Here is an 18,380-nt window from a genome sequence, read left to right as displayed (position 1 = left end):
CTTTGATGGGGTAACTGGTTTGGTGGATAGGGGGAATGTGGTTGTCATCATATAGCTGGACTTCAGTAAGACTCTGTGACACAGTCCCACGTGACATTCTGCGAAGTAAGCTGGAGAAATGTGGTCTTGATAGAACGACTCTTAAATGTATACTTAATTGGTTAAACAGTTGCAAACAAAGAATAAATATTAATGGAATGATGTCGTATTGGAGGGAGGTCTCAGTGAGGTTCCCCAGGGATCTGTTCTGGGTCCGGTGTTGCTTAACATCTTTATAAGGAACTGTATGTAGAAATAGAGAGCGTACTGATCAGTTTTGCTGATGACACAAAGCTATGTGGGGCTTGCTAACACTTTGGAGAATAGAGCTAAGATTCAAAGGGCTCTTGATAAATTGGAGAACTGGGCTATAAGACGACAAAATGGAATTCAGCAAAGACACACACAAGGTGCTATACTTAGGGAAGAAAAACCAAATGCACAAATACAGAATGGGGAATAACTGGCTTGGCAGCAGCACTGCTGAGAAGAATCTGGGAGTTGTGGTGGATCACAACCTCAACATGAGTCGCCAATGCAATGCTGTTGCACTCCTCTCTTCCCCCGCCCCCCCCAAAAAAAAAAAAAGAAAAAGAAAAAGCAAATGCAGTTTTAGGTTGCATTAACCAAGGCATAGCATGCAAGTCACAGAGGTGATAGTACCACTCTACTCAGTCTGAGTAGGCCTCAGCTGGAGTATCGTGTCCCAACTTTGATCACCATTGTATAGAAAGATCCAGAGGCGAGCAACAAAGATGGTCAAAGGGATGGAATGCAAGTCATCTGAGCAAAGGCTGAAAGAACTGGGTATGCTTACTTTGGAAAAGAGGAGATTGAAGACCACCATCATGTCTCCCCTCAGATACTTGAAAGGCTGCCATAAAAAAGATGGAGAAAAGTTGTTCTCTCTTGCCACAGAGGGCAGGACAAGAGGTAATGGGTTCAGACTACATCATAGCAGATTTAGAGTAAATCTCAGGAAAAACTTCCTAACTGTAAGCCGAGTAGGACAATGGAACAGATGCCTCAGGAGACTGTGGAAGCTCCTTCACTGGAGGTTTTCAAAAGGAGGCTGGATAGCCATCTGTCTTGGATGGTTCAGTCTCAACAAATCCTGCCTCTTGGCAGGGGGTTAGACTAGATGACCTTTGCAGTCCCTTTTGAACCTATGATTCTAATTACAGTTAGAATGTGTGTATTGCTGTTAGGCCATATGGCCTCATGCACTTATGTGACACCGTTCGCCAGGCTTCATCTGTGATATTTATAAGACTGGCTCTGCTTGGTCTACTCACTGAACAAGGGTCACATCAACTCCAAGGTTACTGTTCCCATTAGAGTCATCGCCTTCCTGACTTGGTGATCAAACCTGGAAAAAGGCAGTGTGGGCATCCCCTTCAGTACTCCCACCCCCAATCCCACAATCATAACAGATGCTTCCCTTCTGGGGTGAGGTGTGTACGTGAACAGCCATGCTGCTCAAAGTATTTTGACTCCACAGGAGGCCAGACTACACGTGAACATACTAGAACTGAGAGTTGTCTGTCTCTCTTGCAAGGCCTTCCTCCTGCTTATACATTCACTCTATATCCAAGTGATGTCAGACAGTATTACCATGGTCTTTTATGTAAACAAGGCAGAGCAAAATCTCTTCCCCTTTGCCTAGAAGTAGTCAGATTTTCGAACTGGTTCATCAGAAACCACATCACTATCCAGGCCCTATAGTTCCCAGGTATTCAGAACTCCTTAGCAGACAATTCGAGCAGACACTTTTCTGTGGACTGTGAATGGAAGATCCATGACACTCTGTCAAAGTGAAATATTCACACTGTGGGGTACACCTCAGTGGGACTTCTTTGTGTCCCAAATGAACAGAAAATTTCCTCTGTACTGCTCCAGAGAAGCTATGGGTTGCTGCTCCCAGAGCAATGCTCTTCTGTTGTCATGGACAAACTATCTCAGATACGCATTTTTTCCCATTCCCCTGATTCCACAGGTCCTAAGAAAGGTATGTCGTGACAGGGCCAGCATCATTCTCCTAGCACCCAATGGGCCAAGGAGTTTTAGTTCCCTGAACTTCCATTTCAGCCCACCCTCCAATCAAAATCCACCCCTTCCTGGGCCTCCTAACTCAGGAGAGGGACAGAATCACATGCCCTAATCTGGGCTCGCTCCACCTCATGGCCTAACATTTGGATAGGTGTCAGAAATAAAATGCTCCTGCTCATCACCCATTCAGACTGTCCTTATCCAAAGTAGGAAAGGTTTATATAGGACCTGTTATCTAGCTAAATGAAGGTGTTTCTCTGCCTGGGTTCAGCACAACCAACTTTATCCAGTCATTGCAGATATGCTGGTCATTTTAGATTATCTCCTGTCTCTTTAAAAAAAAACCAAAAACAACCTACCCTCCTCCCCAACAACTCAAGACTTTCTATTACCTCATTATGAGTCCACCTTGCAGCAATTAGTCTCTTCCTCCGGTAGATGGACTTCACCCACCCAACTACAGTATGATTCATGAAGGGCCTGATTAGGACCTTCCTGCCAGTGGTCAGACCTATACCTCAGTGGGACATCAATCTCTTTCAGTTGGTACTCACCAGACAGACCACCATTAGAACACTTGGTGACATGTTCCATTCCCCACCTGTCCATAAAAGTTGCTTTTTTAGTGGCAATCACTTTGGCCAGGAGGGTCAGCGAGTTGGGAACCATCATGACAGACCCTCCTTATACAGTTTTTTTCACAAGGAAAAGGTATTCTTTTGCCTCCATCCTAAATTTCTCTCCAAGATTGTTTCTGAATTCCACATCAACTTTTGTTTGTGAAAGAGACAAGCTTTTCAGCTCCACAGAGTAGTTCTTCAGTTCTATGGAGCTCAAAAACTTTTGTCTCTTTCACCAATAGAATTTGGTCCAATAAAAGATATTACTTCACCCACCTTGTGTGTCTGTCCTTGGATCAACACAGCTACAACAGTGCAAACAAACATGGAACTAACATGACACTTGCAAACAGTCATTCTTTTCACTGTTCACTCTCCTTGTATATTACCTCCCTTTCCCCTAACCTGTGTCTGTCTTGTCTAGACTGTAAGTCTGTTGGGGGAACAGATACTGTTTTGTATAGGGCCTGTCAAAATGGGGTCCTGTTCTTGACTAGTCGGGCAATACCATGATACAAATAAGGATGTTCTGCATTGCCTCTTTCTCTCCATTTTATGGCCTAGTATTGTCTGTATATAAAAAAAAAAAAAAAAAAAAATCAGTAGAGGTCCAAACTGCTGTCCTGTTCTTTGTGCACAAACACGCTTTGTCCCCAAGAAGCTGGCAATGGAAGCCCTTCAGCTGCTGGGAAATATCAGTTATCTCAGTGCATGTCACAGCAGGTTGTAGATCATAGGCCCTCCCATTGCAATAGTAAAACTACTATATACAACATTTTTTAAATGTGATTCCTCTCACATGCTTCTACAGCCACTTCTGTATTTGAATGCAGCAGCTGTTTAACAGTGCACAGCACATTGCCCTGCAGAATAGTTCAAATATAACTCTTCAATTAATACAGCAGGTGGAGTTGAGGGAGGTAGAAAGGAATGGGGCAGACCATCTGGATTTACATCAGTACTCTTCTAAAACATACTATGAGATCACCAATGAACATGATTTCATCAGAACTTCGTTTTAAGACTCATCTTATCAGGGTATATCAATATGACATACCATTTATAATACTGGGCATTGTTTCAGCACTGTCAGGACATGAAGAACACCCACTATAGAATCACCAGCGTCACTTCCTGCAGCCCATTTATGTTTTCTTGGGTTCCCATCTGACAAGGTGTTGCTCAGTTTAGTTTGTGAGATCTGAGTGGATCACTGTCTTTGGTATTCACTTCAGGCAACTTGTTTAATGACTGTGCCCCTAGGCAGGCAGAAACTCGCTTATTTTTTAAAGTCTTTAATGCTGTACCTGACTAAATGAATTAGGAAAAATACGGATAGGCTATGTAGAATAGTAATTTTTAGTGCGGCAGGGAGATTATGCTCTGGTATACAACAGTGAGAAAGCTAATAGAAGGTTGAGCCTGCTGGCATTCATGTTTAAATTAAGATTATGTATATTTCAGTAGCTACTTGAAGCTAGCTTGGGAAAGGCTTTATGTGGTTGTTTTTTAGTAATGGTTTAGCAGCGTTATGTTACCCTACTGCAACATTATCACTGTTACAGAAAGATATTCTTGCAGTCTGTTTAGTAGGTTACATTTTTAATTAGGCTATAACATTTGAAAAAACTTGTTCAGTACTATTGGTTGTTTTGGGTCATACTTTATTGCTGTCTTCATTGTGACTAATTTTGAGGCATGTTTTAGGCTAATTCTCATAGCAGAACCCATTGCAGTGTTCATGCGCCCTTCCTACCTCTCTCCATTCTTGAATGTTTATAAAATGATGTTATAAAAGGGGTATGTGGAGCCCTAGCCTTCTTCATTTGTTCCACTGCTGCTTCAGGTCTATGATTCTGTTAGAACTCTGAGGAAGAGGGGAAGGTGTGTGGTGAGTGTGCATCTGCAGAGTCCATTTCAAAGAACTACAGTTACAGGAAACTATTAGTTAGTAGTGTTATCATCATGCCTAGGAGCCTTAGTCATGAATCAGGACCCCATTGTTTGTGGTAGTGTACAAACACAGAACAAAAAGACAGTCCCTTCCCCAAAGATCTTACAGTCAAGTATGATGAGACAACAGGTGGATCCAGACAGAGCAATGGCAGGGTGCAAGGAAATAATGAAACAATACTGGTCATTATAAGTTGTGGTCTCAGCCCACCAGCAGCGTAATAGAAAAGTGTATTCCTGCTAATCGGATAGTTTGATAACCAGTGCATCATGTAAAGAGGTTTGTAATCTGATCTTAATTGAATAGGGATTTTAGGTATTACTCTATGAAAATGAGTTTGCAATTTAAACGCTAGGTCTAGGGAGTAGTGGTTTGTAAACGTTTGCTGCAGTTGGAATATGCCTAAAACATGCTATGCAGGCAGCCATTGCTCTGGAATGTGACCTAACCTCTACAAAAGGTAGAATGGATGCTAGTTTATAGCTTTCTTATGTTCACTTTCTAATCCATCTGTAGTGAGATAGTGTGTCCCTTATTGATGTCTATGAAATAAAGAGACTAGAGCTTTTCTTAATGCCTTGGTTCTGTTAAGATAGTATGCCAAAGTTCTTTTAGCATTCATGTTGTGCAGCTTTGACTCCCTTATATGAGCATCAGATCTAAGAAAAAATGCTGGCAGACTCATTGTTGGATTAAGGTGAAAGTCAGATGCCACTTTGGGGATGAAGCACTACCTTATCATTGTGAAAGATAATGAATGGAGGATTAGCCATGAGGGCATGTAGTTCACTCCATGGCCTATGATATGGCTTGGAGGAAAGCCATTTTGATAGGTGGAACAAAAAACACACTCTCCCAGGGTCTCAAGGGAAGCTTAATTATCTGCATAAAGATTAATTTAATATCCCGTAACTGTACTGGATCCAAACTAGCAGGAAAAAAAATGTAGCCTGATCCAATAGCTGAAAGTTGAAGATAGACACATTCAGATTATACATAACACATAATTTTATAACAGTGAGGGTGGTTAACCACCGGAAAAATTTACTGAGAGTCATGGTGGATTATCCATCACTGACAATTTTTAAATCAGGCTTGGATGTTTTTCTAAAAGGTACACAGTATGAATTGTTTTGGGGAAGTTCTATGGCCTGTGTTATACAGGAGGTCAGACTAGACCACAGTGATCCTTTCTGGCCATGGACTCTATGAATTAGATAAACTTTTCAGAACAGGAAAATCGATCTTAACCCAGTACAACATCTTTATTCTTTGGTGTAGGAGCCCGTGCTCTTGAGTCTCAGAAGACCAAGTCACATTCAGGAGAATCCTAACGGGAGCCTTTTTTACCGTAGTAGCTCTTCTTGAACCAGAGAGAGACTGATCCGAAGATTTCTCCTATGTTTTTGATCTGATTCCAGAGGCTGACACACTCTTTCATTGAATGCTTTGATGTTGAATCCGATGGTCTGGGATCCAGCTTGGATCCAGACTCTGGTGCAGAGATTGGTCCCTTCTGCATTCTGCTCTTAATCTTTGTTTCTAAGGCCTTTTAATCTTTCTTACAGCCAAGGTCCTTTGGATGTGAGAGATTTTTCAGCTAGAGCTTATTGCAATATAAAGCTTGTAGCCTGTTCTGGTGCTCCTTGTAGGGCCTCATGGTAAAAGTGCTGTGAATTGAGCACTGTGAATGAGAATGTCCCTTTGAGGCACACCAGGCATCTGATTCCGGAAAGACTAATGGACTAGAGGCATGCTTCTTGAAGCCAGCTCTCTGAGCTTTCATAACTGCCATGGGTTTGGTGGTCAGAATCAAAATCTGAACTAAGTAATCTAACCTAAAAACAAAATAACTTAAAATAAACAAGAACCCCGATTAGCTTAATGTTGTTCTTAATTGATAAAGCACTGATCCTTCCTAAAGAGAAAGTGCAATGACCTGGCTAGGCTAGGCTGTGCTAACTTGGAGGAGCAGTAGAGGCAAACTAAGACAAAAGTGATAATTTTAAATTTTTAGAACTTAATAAGGGAAAACCCGAAAATTGTACCAGAGGATAAATAATATAGCTCATTACCAAGTATTTACTATTTCATAAAAAATTATAGGTAACGAATACATTAACCTTTGTGAGCTTGTACAGGATACTCTTCTTCACTCTGTGCAGTTAATACCAAATGGCATGGCATTAAAAAGAACAAGAGAGATTTCTCAGCATAATATAGTGTCAGTTCAGGGAAGGAACCAACTTTTCCTCTCCTTGGCTGTAAGTCCAGCTCCACTCTTGCTGTCTTGTTCTTTGCTTCTCTTTCACTTGAAGTGCTCCTTAGATTTGATGTTCCTGTGACTGTACCTCTCTTCACCTACTTTATCTGCAAGAGTGGTTTCTTCACCCTGGTGGGCCCTCACTTGTCCATGTTAAGAACCTTTGAACAGTATTCTTTCAATAGATATCGAACAGTCATTTTCTCTGTTCATATACTTCAGTTATTTTGTGGGTGGACTTCTTGTATACTGTTTACAGGATCTGTTTTCATCTAACACAGCTTTTTCGTCAATTCCCTCTTCCCCCAATTATATTTTTCCTTTCAGTTTTCTCCCTTGATACTCTCTCTCCAGTATGTCTGTAGATTTTATTTTCCTCTACTTCCCTTCTCTAATAGTGTCTGTTCACATTACTCACACATTTCTTTCTTCTCCTGATCTGAAACCTCTTCTGTTTTCCTTCTTTCCTCCTCCTCGCTTACCAGATCCCTCCTGTTCTTTATCATTTCGCCTCCTATCCCAGCTCCAGTTCATCTGCTAACTCAGCATCTCGATACTTCTGCTTCCCTCCTTTTTCTCTAACATCTTTTTCCAACTGCCCCCTTTTGGATCACCTCCCCAGCTTGATCTGCTGTCTCCTTGGCTGCCTCTCTCCTTAGTAGTAGTGTTCTGTGCTGCTTCAGCAGCTGCTAGTGCCAGGGTCAGGGTTAGTACAAAAGATCTGGATCTGGAGAGGTTCATGACCATGTGTTTCTACAGTTGGAAGGAATGGAGTGCCAAATCCCCTTTTATAGCCTCGTCCTGAAATCCTCCAAGATTGGAGAAGGAAGAGGAGGGAGGGGACCCATGAATGTTCTAACAGGCTCTGTTATGAGCAATGTTCCCTCTAATTTTTTCTGTCCACATGTGGAATAAATTGTATGTGCACTGAGGTGATGTGCACCACCAACAGAAACAAAAAACCTAGATATTATATAATATCTTTTAAGAGTTACCATAGGGATAATTACTCCAGTAAGGAGTAATTTTAGAACTCACTACTAGAGTTCTAAACAGTTTAGAACAGTTAGGCATTTTAGAACTCACTACTCAAAGAACTAAATTTAAGTGTAAGAGAAAAATTATGAAATGCACAGACCACTCAAACTAAAATAACACACTTTGAAAGAATAAAATTACAGAGAATATATGTGCATTTCAGGAAGTACCAAGAAGTAACAACAATAATAATACAAGTGTTGGGAGGTGAGTGTGAAAGAATGTGTGCCACGGAGGTGCGTGACACACAGACTGTGTGTGTATGCTGGCTGCTAGGGAAGTTTCTAAGAGACCGTGTGCTTTCTCTTTAAGGCACTCACTGAAAGCTCCCCTGCTCCTGAGCCGTGCCCCCGTCCCTCGCTCTGCAGAGAATGGGGTACATGGGCAGGGGGGAGGATAAGAGACTCTGTGTGTGAGTGAGAGAGAGCTGGCTGCTGGGTATGTCCTTGAGAGACCGAGCGCTATCTCTTTAAGGCACTCACTCGCTGCCTGGAAGGCTCATTCAGACCACAGCAGCTCTCTCCTGCTCCGAGTCCTGAGCCCTGGCCCCTCTCCCCAGCTCTGTGAGGAGAGTCACAAGAACACCCGGACATCAGCTTTCCCTCCCCCGCCCCCCTTCTGCACAACCAGCAGGAGGGTCCTGGGAGCAGCTGCAGGAGCAACATGGCTGCAAAGCAGCGGGGAGAGGGGCACCTGAATACATGCTGCCGGATGTGCACAGCTCTGCTAATCAAGTGTGTGGTACTTTAATCACTTCTGGGCAACTGCACAGCTTAGAGGGATCACAGATTATGAGTGGGTTCCACCGTAGAACTGCACCCGCCAACACATCCTTCAAGTGAATATTCAGAGGATGCTCAGAACACTCAAAGTGAAACTATACTTTGGAAGGTGTTAAAAAATTACATCATAGGCTTCTGTATTTATTACTTAGTAAATTGACTTTATCTCCCTCTCCCTCCCCATAGCAGTGTCTTCTGTGTGCATGCTGAGCTCTGCTGAGTCCAGCGGCACTTAGTAGTGGCTAGTAGCACTGCAGCCCATTTATGAGAGAGAGGAAATTCTGCGTGCACAATGTTAATTTCTGCAAAATTCTGCATTGCACAGTGACACAGAATTTCCCCAAGAGTAAAAGTAAGTGGGTGTGCCTCAAAGGGCCCATGGACCAGATATGTCAGATTACATGGTGCCATTTTATTGATTTGTTTTTCTGAGCAACTACACTTAAAACAAATGCATGTTGTAGTAACAGACATGATGAATGAAGAATACCAAGTGAAGTACAAGAGCACAATAGAAACTTGATCCAACAAAATAATTGGTTTGTTCTTCTTCAAGTGCTCGCACATGTCCATTCCAATTTAGGTGTATGTGCCGAAGAAGAGACTTCGAGGCCACTGAGAGAAGACCCACTCTCGGGCACCGAAGGGAGGTAAGTGGACAGAACGGGATAGAGAGAGATCCAAGCCGGGCTGATCTCTTTCCCCGGCACTGTGGCAAATGGCAGTAGTGATGGCAGCACCGGAACTGCAGACACCAGATATCCAGCCAGCTGTCTGGCACTGGGCAGACCAGTTCGTGGCACCATCACCCCCGAAGGCCTATGCAACAGCGAAGGACTTATTAACTTTACTGGTATCAAGCCTGGCCAGGCAGGATGCAGCACTCAGGCATCAACCAGCTTTAGATTGGTCTTAAGTCCAGCCTCTGGGGCAAGCCCCCTTTCATTGCCTTGCCAGAGATGTCACCATGGCACTGATAACTGGCACTGGGGGGATTGGTGCCGCTGTGGTCACTGCAGTCATCGTCCTCATCCTCTTCCAGTTCGGACTCAGGGTATGACTTCAAGATGCTGACACTGGGAACAGTGATTGCAAAAAATACCTGGCCCGTGGGACTGTGGGGTCCAGCACTGTTACAGTGGCCCTTTTGGAACCCGTGGGGGTTTTCCCAGGGCCAGGGCACCAGCTCATGGCACTCCTGCTCGGTGCGCTCGGAGACCACAGCAGCACTGGGAGACTCCGGTACCAATCTCCGGTGCAGACACCGGAGCAGGTCCCACTACTGAATCTGGCACTGACCCAGGACTACTCCCTGGTACCAAGGCCAGGACTGGGGCTGATCAACAAGAACAAGTTCCTTGGCAGGAGGTTGCATTGGACGCTATGGTAGCATATGGCTACTCATCTTCCCCAGATAGGTCCTCCCTGCCTCAGGACGACCTTAGAGCCCACCAGTACTTTCTAAAGCCGATGGCCTCCAATCTAGTGTTGCAGGTGGAGGTTGTCAAGGAACTCTAACAGATAGGTTTCTGGATATTTTGTTGGCCACAGCTCTTGCCAGGGTTGCCCTCTCCTTGCACAACACCATCATGGGACTGATCAAGGCCCTCTGGCAGAATCCTGCTTCCATTCTTCCCACGGCCAAGAGAACAGAAAGAAAATACATTGTGCCTGCTAAAGGCTACGAGTTTCTGTTCTCGCATCCTCCCAGGAAAATGGACCTTCTGGGGAGGAAGGCATACTCAATGGGAGGGGCTTCAGCTAAGGGTAGCAAACCAGCAGGCATTGCTGGGTCGTTAGGCTCCCACATGTTGTTGTCATATGAACAAATTTAAGGGCAAGCTTCCACATGATAGTCAACAGGAGTTCTCGACCCTCGTAGATGAGGGCAAGACAGTGGTGAGAGCCTCCCTGCAGGCAGCCCTTGACTTTGTAGACTCAGCATCTGGATCTTTGGCCACAGCTGTGACTATGCTCGTGGCTGCAGGCAGCAGGGTTCCCTCAAGAAGTACAACAATACCCGGTGCAAGACCTGCCATTTGAGGGACTCTCGCTCTTTTTGGAGCAAACTGATGCCAGGCTCCACGGGTTCAAAGATACCAAGGCAACACTGAAGTCCCTGGGTCTGCAGTCACAGCCTAGGAGGCAATATAGGCTGCAGCAAAATAGTCGTTTCTACCCCAGCCAGAACTGCTACGACCAGAGGAGATGGAGGAACCAAGAGCTTGGGACGCAGATTTCCCCCACTTTCCTCCTTCTCTGGTGGCCTGGCATAATTGGCCCCAAGTCACTCAGGAGACAGTATACCAGTTCCTCACAATCTGGATTCAGTTACTCCGATTTTTTTCTGACAGTCTTTCCCACTTCCTAGAGGCCTGGAAATGGATCACCTCCGACCGCTGGGTTCTAAATATAGTGGAATTTGTTTATACCCTCCAATTTATTTCAACTCCACCTTCCCAGTCCCTCTTCAGGAACCCCACTCACAAGCTTCTGCTAGAGCAAGAAGTTCAGTCCCTTCTCAGCATGGGAATGGTGGAGGAGGTTCCGTTACATCTAAGGCAAGGGTAGGCAAAGTACGGCCCGCGGGCCAGATCTGGCCTGCCAGCCGTTTTAATCCGGCCCTTGAGCTCCTGCTGGGGAGCAGAGTCTGAGGCTTGCTGTGCTCCAGCGCTCCAGCTGGGAAGCAGGGTTGGGGGCCACTCCATGCGGCTCCTGGAAGCAGCAGTATGTCCCCCCCTCTAGCTCATACGTGTAGGGGCAGCCAGGGGGCTCCGCTCTGCACGTTGCCCCTGCTACAAGTGCCACTCCCGTAGCTCCCATTGGCCGTGAACTGCAGCCAATGGGAGCTCCAGGGGTGGCACCTGTGGATGGGACTGCTGCAAAGTTGCCTGGCCGTGCCTCCACATAGGTGCTGGAGAGGGACACGCTGCTCCCATGCCGCGGCTAGAGATCACAATTGACTAAGAGTCTCCAGGATCGCGATTGACTGGTTGGTGACCACTGGTCTAGATAATACTTAGTCCTGCCATGAGTACAGAGGACTGGACTAGATGATCTCTTGAGGTCCCTTCCAGTCCTGTGATTCTTTGATTGTCTAAAATATTTATGTATAATTTAACTTTCTGTGATGAATACATTGGTTTGCACAGACGGTGCTGGACAAGTTTCCATAGTGTAGGTATGTCATGCTAGCAATATTGTGGCTAGTGTAAAGAGTATAAACCAGTTTGTTTTCTCTTTTCATGTTTAGAAAAATCCTTTTTAAGGAATTTAAATATTCAACTTAAATTTCTTACGGTAAGTTGGCTTGCATTAGTCTTTAGTGACAGGCTCACTGCTTGCATCAAATGTCAGTCCCTCCTGTGGTATATGTGCAACCATTGAACCATATGTGCAATCTCTGAAATGCACACTTCGATCAAACGAGTTTCACTGACAGCATGTTAGACTAGCCTAACTGCACTGCTGAGGAGTGTGGATTTTTCACATCCCCGAGTGATGTAGTTATACTAATCTAATTTCCTAGTGTAGATCAGGCCTTAGTCCACACCCTTGAGTTGTCTTAGGCCTGGTCTACACTACAATTTTAGGTCAAATTTAGCAGCGTTACTTTGATTTTAACTCTGCACCCGTCCACTTGACGAAGCCCTTTTTTCGACTTAAAGGGCTCTTAAAATCAATTTCTTTACTCCACCTCCGACGAGGGGATTAGTGCTGAAATCGGCCTTGCTGGGTCAAATTTGGGGTAGTGTGGACGCAAGTCGACAGTATTGGCCTCCGGGAGCTATCCCAGAGTGCTCCATTTTGACCGCTCTGGACAGCGCTCTCAACTCAGATGCACTGGCCAGGTAGACAGGAAAAGTCCCGCGAACTTTTGAATTTCATTTCCTGTTTGGCCAACATTGCGAGCTGATCAGCACAGGTGACCATGCAGAGCTCATCAGCAGAGGTGACCATGGAGTCCCAGAATTGCAAAAGAGCTCCAGCATGGACCGAACGGGAGGTACGGGATCTGATTGCTGAATGGGGAGACGAATCCATGCTATCTGAACTCCGTTCCAGTAAACGAAATACCAAAACATTTGAAAAAGTCTCCAAGGGCATGAAGGACAGAGGCTATAACAGGGACTTGCGGCAGTGCTGCATGAAAATTAAGGAGCTCAGGCAAGCCTACCAAAAAACCAGAGGGGCAAACGGCTGCTCCGGGTCACAGCCCCAAACATGCCGCTTCTATGATGAGATGCATGCCATTCTAGGGGGTGCAGCCACCAGTACCCCAGCCCTGTGCTTTGACTCCATCAATGGAGTAGGATGCAACACGGGAGGGGGTTTTGGGGACGAGGAAGATAGCTCACAGCAAGGAAGCGGAGAAACCGGTTTCCCCAACAGCCAGGATCTGTTTCTCGACCTGGAGCCAGTAACCCCTGAACCCACCCAAGACGTGCTCCCGGACCCTGAAGGCGGAGAATGGACCTCTGGTGAGTGTACCTTTGTAAATATTAGACATGGTTTAAAAGCAAGCGTATTTAATGATTGATTTGCCCTGGCGTTTGCAGCCAGTACAGCTACTGGAAAAGTCTGTTCACGTGTCTGGGGATGGAGTGGAAATCCTCCAGGGACATCTCCATAAAGCTCTCCTGGATGTACTCCCAAAGCCTTTGCAAAAGGTTTCTGGGGAGGGTGGCCTTATTCTGTCCTCCATGCTAGAACACTTTGCCACGCCAGGCCAGTAGCATGTAGTCGGGAACCATTGCAGAACAAAGCATTGCAGTGTTTGCTGGCATTCAAACAACATCCATTCTTTATCTCTGTGTTATCCTCAGGAGAGTGATATCATTCATGGTCACCTGGTTGAAATACGGTGGTTTTATTAAGCGGACATTCAGAGATGCCCGTTCCTGCTCGGCTGTTTGCCTGTAGCTGAACAGAAATGTTCCCTGCTGTTAGCCACGCAGAGAGGGGAGGGGTCAAGCCATCAAAATGCAACCTTGTAATGAAAGCACATGTGCTATGTAATGTTAACAGCAAGGTTTACTGTGAAAGAGTGTACCCATTGTTCTATAAAATGTCTTTTTAACTACCACTCTCCCTTTTTTTCCTTCATCAGCTGAATCTGTTTCTCCTTCTCAGAGGCTATTGAAGATTAGAAGGCGAAAAAAACACACTCGGGGTGAAATGTTCTCTGAGCTCATGCTGTCCTCCCACACTGACAGAGCACAGCAGAATGCATGGATGCAGACAATGTCAGAGTTCAGGAAAGCACAATATGAACACGAGGAGAGGTGGTGGGCTGAAGAGAGTAAGGGGCGGGCTGAAGATGATAGGTGGCGTCAGCTTGCTGACAGAAGGCAGGAGTCAATGCTCAGGCTGCTGGAGCATCAAACTCATATGCTCCAGCGTATGGTTGAGCTGCAGGAAAGGCAGCAGGAGCACAGACCGCCGCTACAGCCCCTGTGTAACCAATCGCCCTCCTCCCCAAGTTCCATAGCCTCCTCACCCAGATGCCCAAGAACGCGGTGGAGGGGCCTCTGGCCACCAGCCACTCCACCCCAGAGGATCACCCAAGCAACAGAAGGCTGGCATTCAATAAATTTTAAAGTGCAGTGTGGCCTTGTCCTTCCCTCCTCCCCCACCCCGCCTGGTGCTTCCCTCCTCCCCCACCTCTCCCGGGCTACCTTGGCAGTTATCCCTCTATTTGTGTGATGAATTAATAAAGAATGCATGAATGTGAAGCAACAATGACTTTATTGCCTCTGCAAGCATTGATCGAAGGGGGGAGGGGAGGGTGGCTAGCTTACAGGGAAGTAGAGTGAACCGAGGGGGAGAGGGTTCATCAAGGAGAAACAAACAGAACTTTCACACCATAGCCTGGCCAGTCATGAAACTGGTTTTCAAAGCTTCTCTGATGCGCACCACACCCTTCTGTTCTCTTCTAACCGCCCTGGTGTCTGGCTTCGCGTAATCAGTGGCCAGGCGATTTGCCTCAACCTCCCACCCTGCCATAAACATCTCCCCCTTACTCTCACAGATATTGTGGAGCGCACAGCAAACAGAATTAACAGTAGAAATATTGGTTTCGCTGAGATCTAACCGAGTCAGTAAACTGCGCCAGTGAGCTTTTAAACATCCAAATGCGCATTCTGCACTTCCTCAGCCTATAGTTGAACAGCTCCTGACTACTGTCCAGGGTGCCTGTGTACAGCTTCATGAGCCATGGCATTAAGGGGTAGTCTGGATCCCCAAGGATAACTATAGGCATTTCAACATCCCCAATGGTTATTTTCTGGTCTGGGAAGAAAGTCCCTTCCTGCAGTTTTTGAACAGACCATAGTTCCTGAAGATAGGAGCGTCATGTACCTTTCCCGGCCATCCCACGTTGATGTTGGTGAAACGTCCCTTGTGATCCACCAGTGCTTGCAGCACCATTGAAAAGTACCCCTTTTGGTTTATGTACTCGTTGGGTTGGTGCTCCGGTGCCAAGACAGGGATATGCGTTCCGTCTATCGCCCCACCACAGTTAGGGGATGTCTTTGCTGCAATGGGATTCCCTATGGCCTGCACATTTCCCAGAGGCACTACCCTTGATATCAGTAGCTCTTTGATTGCATTGGCTACTTGGATCATAGCAGCCCCCACAGTAGATTTGCCCACTCCAAGTTGATGCCCGACTGACCGGTAGCTGTCTGACATTGCAAGATTCCACAGGGCTATTGCCACTCGCTTCTCAACTGTGAGGGCTACTCTCATCTTGGTATTCTGGCGCTTCAGGGCAGAGGAAAGCAAGTCACAAAGTTCCATGAAAGTGCCCTTATGCATGTGAAAGTTTTGCAGCCACTGGGAATTGTCCCAGACCCACAACACTATGCAGTCCCACCACTCTGTGCTTGTTTCCCGGGCCCAGAATCGGCATTCCACAGCATGAACCTTCCCCATTAGTACTATGATGTGCACATTGCTGGGGCCCGTACTTTGTGAGAAGTCTATGTCCTCATCACTCTTCTCACCGTGCTGCTGTTGCCTCCTCGCCTGGATTTGCTTTTGCAGGTTCTGGTGCTGCATATAGTACAGGATAATGTGTGTGGTGTTTACAGTACTCATAATTGCTGCGGTGATCTGAGCGGGCTCCATGTTCCCAGTGCTATGGTGTCTGCACTGAAAAAAGGCGCAAAACGATTGTCTGCCGTTACTCTGACAGAGGGAGGGGTGACTGACGACATGGCTTACAGGGAATTAAAATCAACAAAGGGGGTGGCTTTGTATCAAGGAGAAACACAAACAACTGTCACACAGAATGTCCCCTTCAAGGATTGAACTCAAAACCCTGGGTTTAGTAGGCCATTGATTTCACGGAGGAAGGGGGGAGCAAATGAATACAAAACAAATTGGGTCTATTTCTTGTTTTGATCCACTCCATACATCTGAGGCTGGCAGCAGAGGGTGCAGTACGACAGCTAGCCATCGTCATCTCCTGGGTGCTCGGCAGAAGACGGTGCAGTACGACTGGGGAATGACCTGGCTGAATCACTCCCATGTCTTTCCAGGCGCCCCTGACTGACCTCATGAGGTCGGCTAAAAGAGCACCCAGGAGTACAACGATGTTGGCTACCAGTCGTAATGCACTGTCTGCTGCCAAAAGGCAATGAGCTGCTGCTCTGTAGCAATGCAGTACCACATCTGCCAGCACCCAGGAGACATACGGTGATGGTAAGCTGAGCGGGCTCCATGCTTGCCGTGATATGGCGTCTGCACAGGTAACTCAGGAAAAAAGGCACAAAACGATTGTCTTCTGTTGCTTTCACGGAGGGAGGGAGGGAGAGGGGAGCCTGATGACATGTACCCAGAAGCACCCATGACACTGTTTTTGCCCCATCAGGCATTGGGATCTCAACCCAGAATTCCAGTGGGGAACTGTGGGATAGCTACCCACAGTGCAACGCTCCAGAAGTCGACGCTAGCCTCAGTACTGTGGACGCAGTCTGCTGAGTTAATGCACTTAAGAGAATTTTGTGTGGGGACACAACTGTATAAAAAACGATTTCTAAAATACCAACTTCTATAAATGACCTAATTTCATAGTGCAGACATACCCTTACTTGCATCTCCTATGCAGCTTGATATATTGGTAATACTAAATGAAATGGTGTCTATGGGTGGTTCTTGACTGATGTCTTCTAATTTCTTTAGCTAATGGCTCTAGGGTGTATACTTTCCAATGTACTGAACAGTGTGCTATCTTAATATATCTTTAGATCCTGTTCAGGATAGTTGTACTAAGAATACTTAACTGTTTTAGTCTTTTGCTTTTCCTGTTACTTAGATGACAAAAGGAAGTAAAATTACCATCCTGAGGTTACATAGTGAGTCAGCTCAGTTGGATCTTGGAGCCAGAGGAGCACTGGATTCCACTCTTTTATTCTAACCTCTAGGTCAGAATTCTGGAGTGAACGAGCCTCCCAGCTGGGCTGACAGACTTGGCGAGTGGGGCTTATGCCGATGCTCTAAAAATAGCTGTGTAGACAGTGCTTTGAAGTTGTAGCTCAGGCTCTGAAGCCCACCCCCACCAGGCTTCAGAGTCCAAGCCCCAGCCCAAGCCACAACTTCAAGTGCTGTCTATACAGCTATTTTAAGAGTGCTAGCCTGAATCTGTTGACCCAGATTCCTCCTGCTCAGTCCAAAATGCTGTGTAGATATACCCTTGGTAACTCTGAGGTTACAACAGAAAGCAAGCATTGGAAGTGAAATGTGCTGTTTTGCTCTGGACAGAAAATGGAGGCTGTGTTAGGAACTTCTGAATGTTTGAGAAGCGTGATTTGTTTAAAAATAACATCTCATTACCCATATCTGTCACTAGTGTCTTGCAAATCATTCTTGCAAACTGCTGCATCAGCTACTGTCTGCTGCTCAGAGCCAAACTGCTGAGGAATGAACAGGATTCCTATGCCTTGTGCACCATCAACAAAATTGGCAATTAAATAGTGCTTCAGAATCTTTGGTGTACAAAGCAGAAAATGGCTTTATTTCCTCCTCCCAACCCTCCGCCCCATACTAAGCTAAGTATGAAGTTCTTGGTCACTTGTAAATGAAGTTGAACATTAACCTGTTTTGTGTTCTTCTGACTACAATCTCTCTCCAGTAAAAATCATATTTGGATGCGTTTTGCTTTGCTAATATTCTTATTCAAATGTTACATTCTGAAAACATACAATAGTCAACAGACTGACATAAGCTTGGAACCCATGAGTAAAGGGGTGCTTATCCCATGCTTGTTCAAAATATTGTAGCAAATGGGGAATATTCAGGGTCTGAATTCTGTAAATGTATCTTTCTTATAATTACTACATATGTGCAGGCACATGATTGTGGCAGCAAGATAATCACTAGAGGAAATCTTAACAGTATTGCCCATAGATTATAATATCTTGCAATAATACAATAATAAGGTTCAAGAGAAGTTCCAGTTACTCTTAAAAGTGAAGAAGCTGAACAGCAGGAGCCTTCAATAGGAGCACCAGTATTTCCGAGAATGCTATCATCTTTAGTGTGGTGTCTTTCAAAAGGGCAGTTCTTGACTGTTATTACATGATGATCCTATATGAAGAGAACCTCCACTCACTCTCACATTCAAATCATGC

General features: G+C 45.6%; 2 protein-coding genes across 3 annotated transcripts in view; one reads left to right on the top strand and one right to left on the bottom strand.

Moving 5' to 3' along the window:
* Positions 1-18,380, bottom strand: part of REC114 (REC114 meiotic recombination protein) — a 175,267-nt gene that overhangs the window by 717 nt on the left and 156,170 nt on the right. The gene's annotated exons all lie outside the window — the stretch shown is intronic.
* The window catches only part of NPTN (neuroplastin), a 94,443-nt gene that overhangs the window by 19,008 nt on the left and 57,055 nt on the right, over positions 1-18,380 (top strand). The gene's annotated exons all lie outside the window — the stretch shown is intronic.

This window comes from Mauremys reevesii, linkage group 10 (genome assembly GCF_016161935.1).
Source record: "Mauremys reevesii isolate NIE-2019 linkage group 10, ASM1616193v1, whole genome shotgun sequence".
NCBI lineage: Eukaryota > Metazoa > Chordata > Testudines > Geoemydidae > Mauremys > Mauremys reevesii.
This window is presented reverse-complemented; position numbering and strand designations above follow the sequence as displayed.